The sequence below is a fragment of the Ursus maritimus genome, unplaced genomic scaffold (genome assembly GCF_017311325.1).
Source record: "Ursus maritimus isolate PB19 unplaced genomic scaffold, ASM1731132v1 scaffold_10, whole genome shotgun sequence".
In the NCBI taxonomy this organism is placed as follows: domain Eukaryota; kingdom Metazoa; phylum Chordata; class Mammalia; order Carnivora; family Ursidae; genus Ursus; species Ursus maritimus.
In genome coordinates this window covers 27712920-27720789 of record NW_024423344.1, presented here as the reverse complement: position 1 = coordinate 27720789, position 7870 = coordinate 27712920, and the positions used below count along the sequence as shown (strand labels likewise).

The following is a 7870-nucleotide window of genomic DNA, read 5'->3' as shown; positions in this document are numbered from 1 at the left end:
TTTGTCAATCTGCTATTATAACAATGCTACTGTACTGTGAGGTTGTCTTTCACTAAAGACTCGTTGATCTGAAGGCGAACATGTTAAACAAGGAGACAAGAGCTATGGGCCAACTGACAGCATTTCCACCCACTAGCCTTTCATCACTGGAGCCTGGAATTTAAATCCTGCTTTTGACCTAAGGTGGTGATATTGATGGTTTCTATATTTTGCTGTGCTTGATTTATATTCTTTAAGATTATAAAGTGTTCCAGCAACCTGATTTATTACTTATCAGGTAGGAAGAGGGCAGACAAATGTTATAACTGGTTGAATATTGGTGGCGGATAAACTGAGGCATAGAGTAGTTAAGTGCCCAAAGTCAGACAACAAAGGAAGAGAAATGGGATTATATTTTGGAATTGTGATCTCTCTCTTGAACAACTGAGTCATCTCCTTTTATGTTTTTTTTTTTTTCTTGTACCACTTAAGCATTTCACAAAACCACTACACATGGACATTTTGCTCTCCAGAGGCCAGTCTGAACATAGCAAAGAGAATTGGAACTAGCTCTGAGCTGAGTTGTAAGAAGAAGCTGACACTGGATCCCAAGCCAGTTTTTAATACGTAACATCCTACAATGTATTTTTGCAGCACTCAGAACCTCTCTCCACTAATCATTTTTATTAGGGAGAAAACTTATTAAACAAAACCAAAAAAACCTCAACAACATAAAATTTCTGAAACTAAGCCAGGGATGCAGACAGCACTAGAAGGGATTGTAGGCAATGGAAATCCCTCTTGCAAAGGAAGCTTGTTAACTTGTGCTCAGCCCCCACATGCCTGTCTCTAGAAGGAACATTTGCAAGAGCTCAGCGTGTATTTTCACGTGGTTACCATTAGTGAACACCCTTAAAAGCCATTTGGGATCATAGAAGAGTTTTAGGTGGGAAGAAGGTTTTCAGAGCTCTTTAAAACCATATTATTCCATGACTGTGCCACACCTTACCTGTTAACCTGGAGAACAACAAGTGAGATCTAATTTGCAAGCATGGATTTCAAGGAAGGAAGCCACACTGTTTTCTCATTCCTCCAGCATCATGGGCTGTCACTACCCGGGGGCATCATTCCCCTCTGCCTTCCTTTTCTGAATGTGCTTGGCTTTCAACACATTCCTTCTAGTCTTGGTGCTAATCCTCTTTGTGCCTTTCCAGCTACTTTGTCCTTGTTTTTGATGCATTGAGCACAGTGCCTCCTTCCCGCTAGAATTGAAAGGGCCAACTTCCCTTTAAGCCTTCGGTGGAGAACAACACTCCTGCCTTATTCTTGTTTCATGGGGTGATGATGGTTAATTTCAAGTGTCTACTTGAATACTTGTTGTGCCCTGTCTAGCCTAGCACACTAGAGTTTGGTGAGACGCTAGTGCGGGTATCACTATGAAGGTATTATTTAGATGTATTAATGTTTAAATCGGATTTTCAGTAAAAGCAGATTTTCTCCATCCAGTCTGAAGGCCGCAAGGGCAAAGATAGGCTTCCCAAAGAAAAAGATATTTGCGTCAAGACTCCAACATAGAATTATGCCTGAGTTTCCAGCCTACTGGCCTGCCTTGCAGTTTTCAGTGGCAAGACTGCAAGCAACATCATCCTGAATTTCCAGCCCATTGACATGCCCTACAAATTTTGAATTTGCTAGCGTCCATAATTGCATGGACCATAACTTAAACTAAATCTGCTTCTCTCTTCCTCTTTTTCTCTATTTCCATATATGTATCTCCTATCTATTGATTCTGTTACTCTGGACAACTCTGCACCACTATACTTGGTTAATACCAAACTCTCATTTTTTTTCCGTCCAAAGGCCCAATAGGTAATTAAAGCATTCTGAACTTGTCCAGTCCTGCTTCATAGTAGCTGTGTGACCTTGGTCAAGTCACAAACATCTCTGTGCATCCGTTTACTCAACCTTTAAATAGGAATAAAGAGCTTTTATGCATTACCCCCAGAGACAGGTCCATACACTGTTGTTCTGAGTTTTTGTCACGACTTAAAGGGAAACTTCCGTAATATCTGGAGCCCTTGATGTCCTACAAGGGAAGGAGGGGATCTCCTTAAGTTTCTTGCAGATGGCACCTACCTTGACTTCCAAATGGATCGGTACATCTACGAAAAGAAAATGGCATTTACAGCATAAATCTGAGGACAGCCTGGGAGAAGCTCTGCTGGCAGCTCGTGCCATTGTTGTCATTTAAAAACCCGGTGATGTCATGTCACATCCTCCAAGACTACTGGCCAGCAGGCTGTGCTGAAGGTTGCTGCTGCCCCTGGAGCCACTCTGGCTGCTGGCTGCTTCCTTCCTGGAACCTTCCATTACCAGATCCAGGCAACTTTCCAGAGCCGAGACTTCTGGTGGCTCCTGCTCCCGGTACTCGCCACCAACCTCTCCAGAGGCATCTCATGTTAACCTGCCTACCAATGCTCTGTGTGACAGACTCTCTTCCACCGATGTGGCTGTCGCCAAGTTGTGCAGCCACATGGAGCTAACTCGGTGGGTCTGACGAGGCAGGCGCTGGCTGGGAACTCTTGCGCATGTGCAGTCCTGGCTCCCTTGAGCTCTCGCGGGAAGTCACGCCAGATTTCTGCTTCCGCACAGATCCTGAGGAGATGGACAAGGAAGAGCAGGCCGCTGCTGGGAAGGGTGTGAGCAAGGACCAATTTCAGGCCAGCTGCACAGCCCCAGCGCCAGAGTTCTCTGCTACTCAGCCAGAGGTGGTGGTGGGGTCTGAAGGCTCACGGTGCACTCTGGCCCTGTCTGGAGGTTGGTGCCCTGCTGAGGCCTGGCCTGCAGCTCCCACTGCTCAGGCCTGAGCGTGGGGAGGACTACTAACCAGTCTGAAGCTCTTCTTCCACCGACTCTAAACAGGAAGTGGAAATAAGGTTGATGGAAAATAAGTAGCTTCTGAAAGATGCTAATTAAAAGTAATAAAGAGAGTATTTGCTGTTAAGTTATTGTAAGGAATAAATGAGGGTGTACTTGCCATGTGGCAAGCATTGTCTGGTTTTTAGACGAATACCACCGTCTGTTGGTTTGGTGTGTAGGCATACAATCATGTCTGTGTGTATACTGTTGTGGGAGGAGAGGTGGGGGGAAAATGTGGAATGCCCTTCATGGTGTTCCCAATTCTTTCTATTTTTCCTGAAGGAACGCATTTGTGTGGTGGTGAAGGAAAGAGCATGAGCATTTGGAGGTAGATAAACCCACCTTCACATCCTGGCTCTCCCATCTGCTAGCTTTATGATTTAAAACAAATGGTACACCTTTTTGAGACTCCAGACTTAAGACTCTTAGTTTGACCCTCCACTCAGTAGAAGTGGAGGTCTTGAAGTGGGCTCTGCTGAGTCCGTAGAGAATTCACCCTGAAGGAGGAGGAACTGGAGGATGCATGTTTTGATACATCTCCTTGGCTCACCATCCTGGGAAGCAAGACTTTTGAATGTGATGCCGTGATATGCCATGGGAGTCTTCCCCAGTTTTGACACTAAATGTGTCCCAAATTGCTCAAGATTGGTTGTCATTAAAACCTGGAGAATGAACTCCCTATAGGAAGCCTGATAAAGAGCTCAAAAACCTGGTGTGTAGAGTGGCAAAAGATATTAGGGGGTGGAGGACAAGTGCAAAAGATACAGAACAGCTGCCAGATTAGGGTCTTTGTGAACAATTGTGGGAAGTTGCAACTGCACACGAGGGTTTGGAGGGAAGCTCAGGGTGTTACTTTGTAGTGGTATCCCTTTTTCACACACACAAAAATTAGGATTCTCTTCCCCCTCATACTTTAGAGCAGTGGTTCTTATCCAGTAGAGATTTGTCCCCCCAGGGGACATTTGGCAATGTCTGGAGTCATTTTTTATTTTCACATCAGGGGTGGGGGTTGCCTTTATAATCCAGTGGGCATCTAGAGCTGCTAAACATCCTACAATGGACAGGATCCCCTCACAACAAACTCCCCAGCTCACAATGTCAATAGTGCCCAGGTGGAGAAATCCTGCTCTGGAGGCCCGCCCTCCCTAAGGGAAGGAGAAGCAACCTTCATATAAACTGTTAGACTGGTGGCAATAAAAGGATAGTAATCCTACTGCTTTTTCAGGAGAACAGGAGACTCAAATGTATTTTGAGATTTCCTGCAAGACAAAATATTTCACTGAAGGCCTCGTGTGGTGCTGCGGGTGCTGCTGTACAAAACCAGACATTAAATCACAGAGTTGGAAATAATTTTGAGACCTGTTCACCTCATTGCCTCAGCACATTGGTGAGGTAAAGCCAAGATGGATTCCATAACAGTAAAATAGCTTCCGTGACAAAGTGACCTTGTTTCTGCCGTTCTGTTGGTACCTTCTGTGTGGTCTCCTGTTGCTCCAAATTCTTTCTCCCCGGTTAGAGGGCAGGCTCAGCGCATCCAAGAGCTCTGGATTCTCCCTTTGTTGGGCCTCCTGCCATTCCTAACAAAGGGCAAGCCCTCAGGAAAGACATGTTTAATAAAGGAAAGTCACCGCCTGGCTTAATGTAGTCCAACAGGCTGACAACCTGAAAAAAAAAATTAGGACAGGAAGAAGAAAACCATCCTCAATGATGAATGTTCTAAAATTAGTGCCTGCAGTACAGGTATTGTGTCTCTTCAGAATATTAATATGCCCTCAGTGGAATACATCATCGAGATTTCACTGGAAAATTAGAAAGGGCAAGGGAAGAGTTTCAGGCTGGAAGGATATTTTGAATATTGTAAGTGATTGAAATAAACAAATTAAAAAATGAATTTGTTATGTTCAGGACCGGATTAATGATAAGGCAGTAAGTTTTAGGTCATCTTTATGGTGGCAGATGGGAAAGCCTCAGAGGATTCTTGTGTTCCAGAGAACTATTCATCAAAATATTTTCCAGATTCTTTGGGGTACAAGGGAGCAAAAAAAAAAAAAAAAGTATTTCCAGTATACTCTGTTAAGAAGGTTATGACCTGCTCAAGATCACTTAGTGGCAAAGCCAGCACGTAAACAAATTTTTTCAGGTCTTAGACTATCATGTGCTGCTTCACCTGCCATTTGTCAAGGTGTCTGACATTCCGCCATTGACAGGTAGGGAGATAAAAAGATGACGGGTGTTCAGAAGCAGGCAGACACGGATATGCATCCCAGCTTTGCTGCTCCGCTCTCTTTCCGTGGGGCTTGCTTAGCTTTTCGGATTTTGATTTTCTTATCTAGGAATAGAGAAAATAATTACCATGAGCAGTTTATTTATCTCTGCCGTGAAAGCTTCTGGGTCTCCTAAATCTCTCTGTTGTAATGCAGTTATTACAAGGAGTTTTCATAATTTAGACTAGTGCTTCTCAGACTGATTCAGGGAATAGTTGTTGTGTAAGCTGTGTTTGAGAGTGTTCTGTGATTAATGTGTTTCATGACTAAATTAGTGTGGTAGAGAACAATTAAACCAGGGTAAACAGACATAGGAATTCTCAGAGTCTTTAATAACTTAATGAGGACTATGACTTACCTAGAGGATATAATCAGCATTTCACAAATTTGTATGACCATAGAACCCTTTTTCAGTGGAACATCTTAAAACATCTGTGGGACACTGGTTTCCAGAGAAGATAGTTTGGGAATTATGGTAGGTCGATTATACTGATGGTCCCATCCCTTGTTTCTGGGCTGAGTCATTAACTTATTTTGGCCAATCAGTTGTTAGCAAGTGTGATGCAAGCAGAGGGTTGAAAAATGCACTGAGGCTTGCTCTCTTGCTGCTCTTCATAATCATGATCTAAACAATCCTCTTTTTCTCCATCTGAGTCACAAGTTTATGCTAGGTCTAATCTTCTAGAAGGGTGAGAAAAACTTGTGGGGGAGAGATTGGTCATGGCTGAGGTCACTGAAACATGCTTGCCCGAAGCCAACCACCACCAGAAACATGATCCCAGATAGTCACCAACTGACCTGGAAAACCAAGTGAGCCCAGCCAAGATCAGGAGAAATTCCCAACTTAAATCACAAATCTCAAGTCTGTGAGCTAAATAAATGGATGTTGCTTCAAGCCATTCAGTTTTGGGTCATCTGTTACGCAGTGTTATGTATGGCAGTAGAACACTGATATAGAAATTGGAGTGGAGAGTGACACAGAAGTGAAATGTGCACACTTTGGTTTCAACTATTCATTTTATTCCCACATGCAAAATATACTTGCTTCCTCCTTCCAAGATCCCTAAAGATTCCATCTAATCACAGCATCATGCTCAAGGTCCAGGATCTCAACATGTATTAACAGATCCAAATGTGGCTTGTTGGATGCAGTTCCTTTGCGCTGAAGATCTATGAATGAAAAAAAAAACAAGCTATTTGTCGCCAACACCTAATAAACTGAGGTAAGGAAGGATAGGATAATCATGGTACACTATCCCATTTAAAAAGAGGAAGAATGGAACACACGAGGCACTAATTTATAGCAGCTCTGAAGTCAAGCCTCTGAGCTCCAGGACTGCCAATTCAGAGGAGTGGAATGTTCCTTGATTAGGCCTCATTCTCCCTGAGAGTGACTTTCCAGTCCATTGTTTTGTGTAGCTCTGTGCTCTAACATCTGGGATATCTTTACTTTTCTACCATGCTTAGCCATCTGTGTGCTTTGGATAGTGTTCTCAGTCTGCTTCCTGCTTGTGGAAATGGAGAGCCCGAAGGTTTTCTTAACGTTTTTGACTGTCTCAGTTTCTTTTAGTATAAATTGGTGAGACTTTTGGTAATACGGTACCCTCAAACTTTTTGTGGGTTTCTTATAAATCTGATGAGCCAAAAGCAACACTTACAGTACTTTTAGAGCTAGATCTCTCTCAGAAACTTAATCACTTATTTGGGCAAGTCAGATTGCTGTGGGACAATGCTCTGAAGATTTCCAGTAGCCCTTTTGTCTAGCATAAAGGATCTGCTAGGTTCCTCTTTATTTCTTTCAGAGGTCATAATAAAGTCTTAAAAATATTTGATTGGATACTTGCTCCAGGATGCATTTTACTTTGAGGGTGTTTTGCTAACTGGAGGACTAGAGATGGGAAACAATTTTATTTTCTATCCATGAAGTCCTGGTCCCATTATAGTCCCTCTAAATACACTTACAGACTGGTCAGTTATTTCTCTAAACCTTCTCTTTGCTGTGGAATCGTATCGATATGCAGGTAGTAAGAGCCACTGACACTGAACATTCTGCCTGGAAATATTACTGCTTGAGTCCCAAACTTCATTAGTACATTTTTTTTTTATCTTCTTAATGATCACATGAGGTGGTTTTACTGTTTTTTTTTTTTTTCTCTGCTGCTACATAACCCATGTCATTTTTTACATTCTTCTAGAGCAGTTTTCTTACTGTTTTTCTAGCCTCTGTCCACTGCCTGGTCTCAAAGCCAATGCCACATTTTTTAGTTTGGGTTGTTATAGTACCTGATTCTAAATAATTTCTGTGTCAGTTATCTGTCGCCACAAATAATGCTATAAAACAAGTCACCCCCAAATTCAGTAGCTTAACACAGCCATTGATTTAACTCCTAAGTCTACAGTCGACAATGGAGGATGAATTGTACTTCTTGTCTTTGACGTGTTCTCTTGAAAGATCAGCTGGCTTTCAGCTGATGTAGGATGGCCTTCGCTTAGGCCACTTGCCACAACTGCATAGACTGTTCATTCTCCAGTGGGCTAGTCCAGTGTGTTCTCACAGCCGTATCACAGTGGTAGAGGGTCCAAACCCAGTCATGCATGAGGGCATGCAGAAGCTTGCAGGCTTTTGTCAGGCTTCTTCCAACATCTCTTTGACCAAACACGGCAAATGACCAAGTGGAGTTGGAGAGGGAGGAGGTTACATAGTTATA

At 43.0% G+C, this 7870-nt stretch overlaps 1 pseudogene; it reads left to right on the top strand.

Annotated features, from left to right (window-relative positions):
* The first annotated feature begins 2135 nt into the window (after positions 1–2135).
* LOC103677679 lies at positions 2136–2922 on the top strand (annotated as a pseudogene).
* The last annotated feature ends 4948 nt before the right edge of the window (positions 2923–7870 follow it).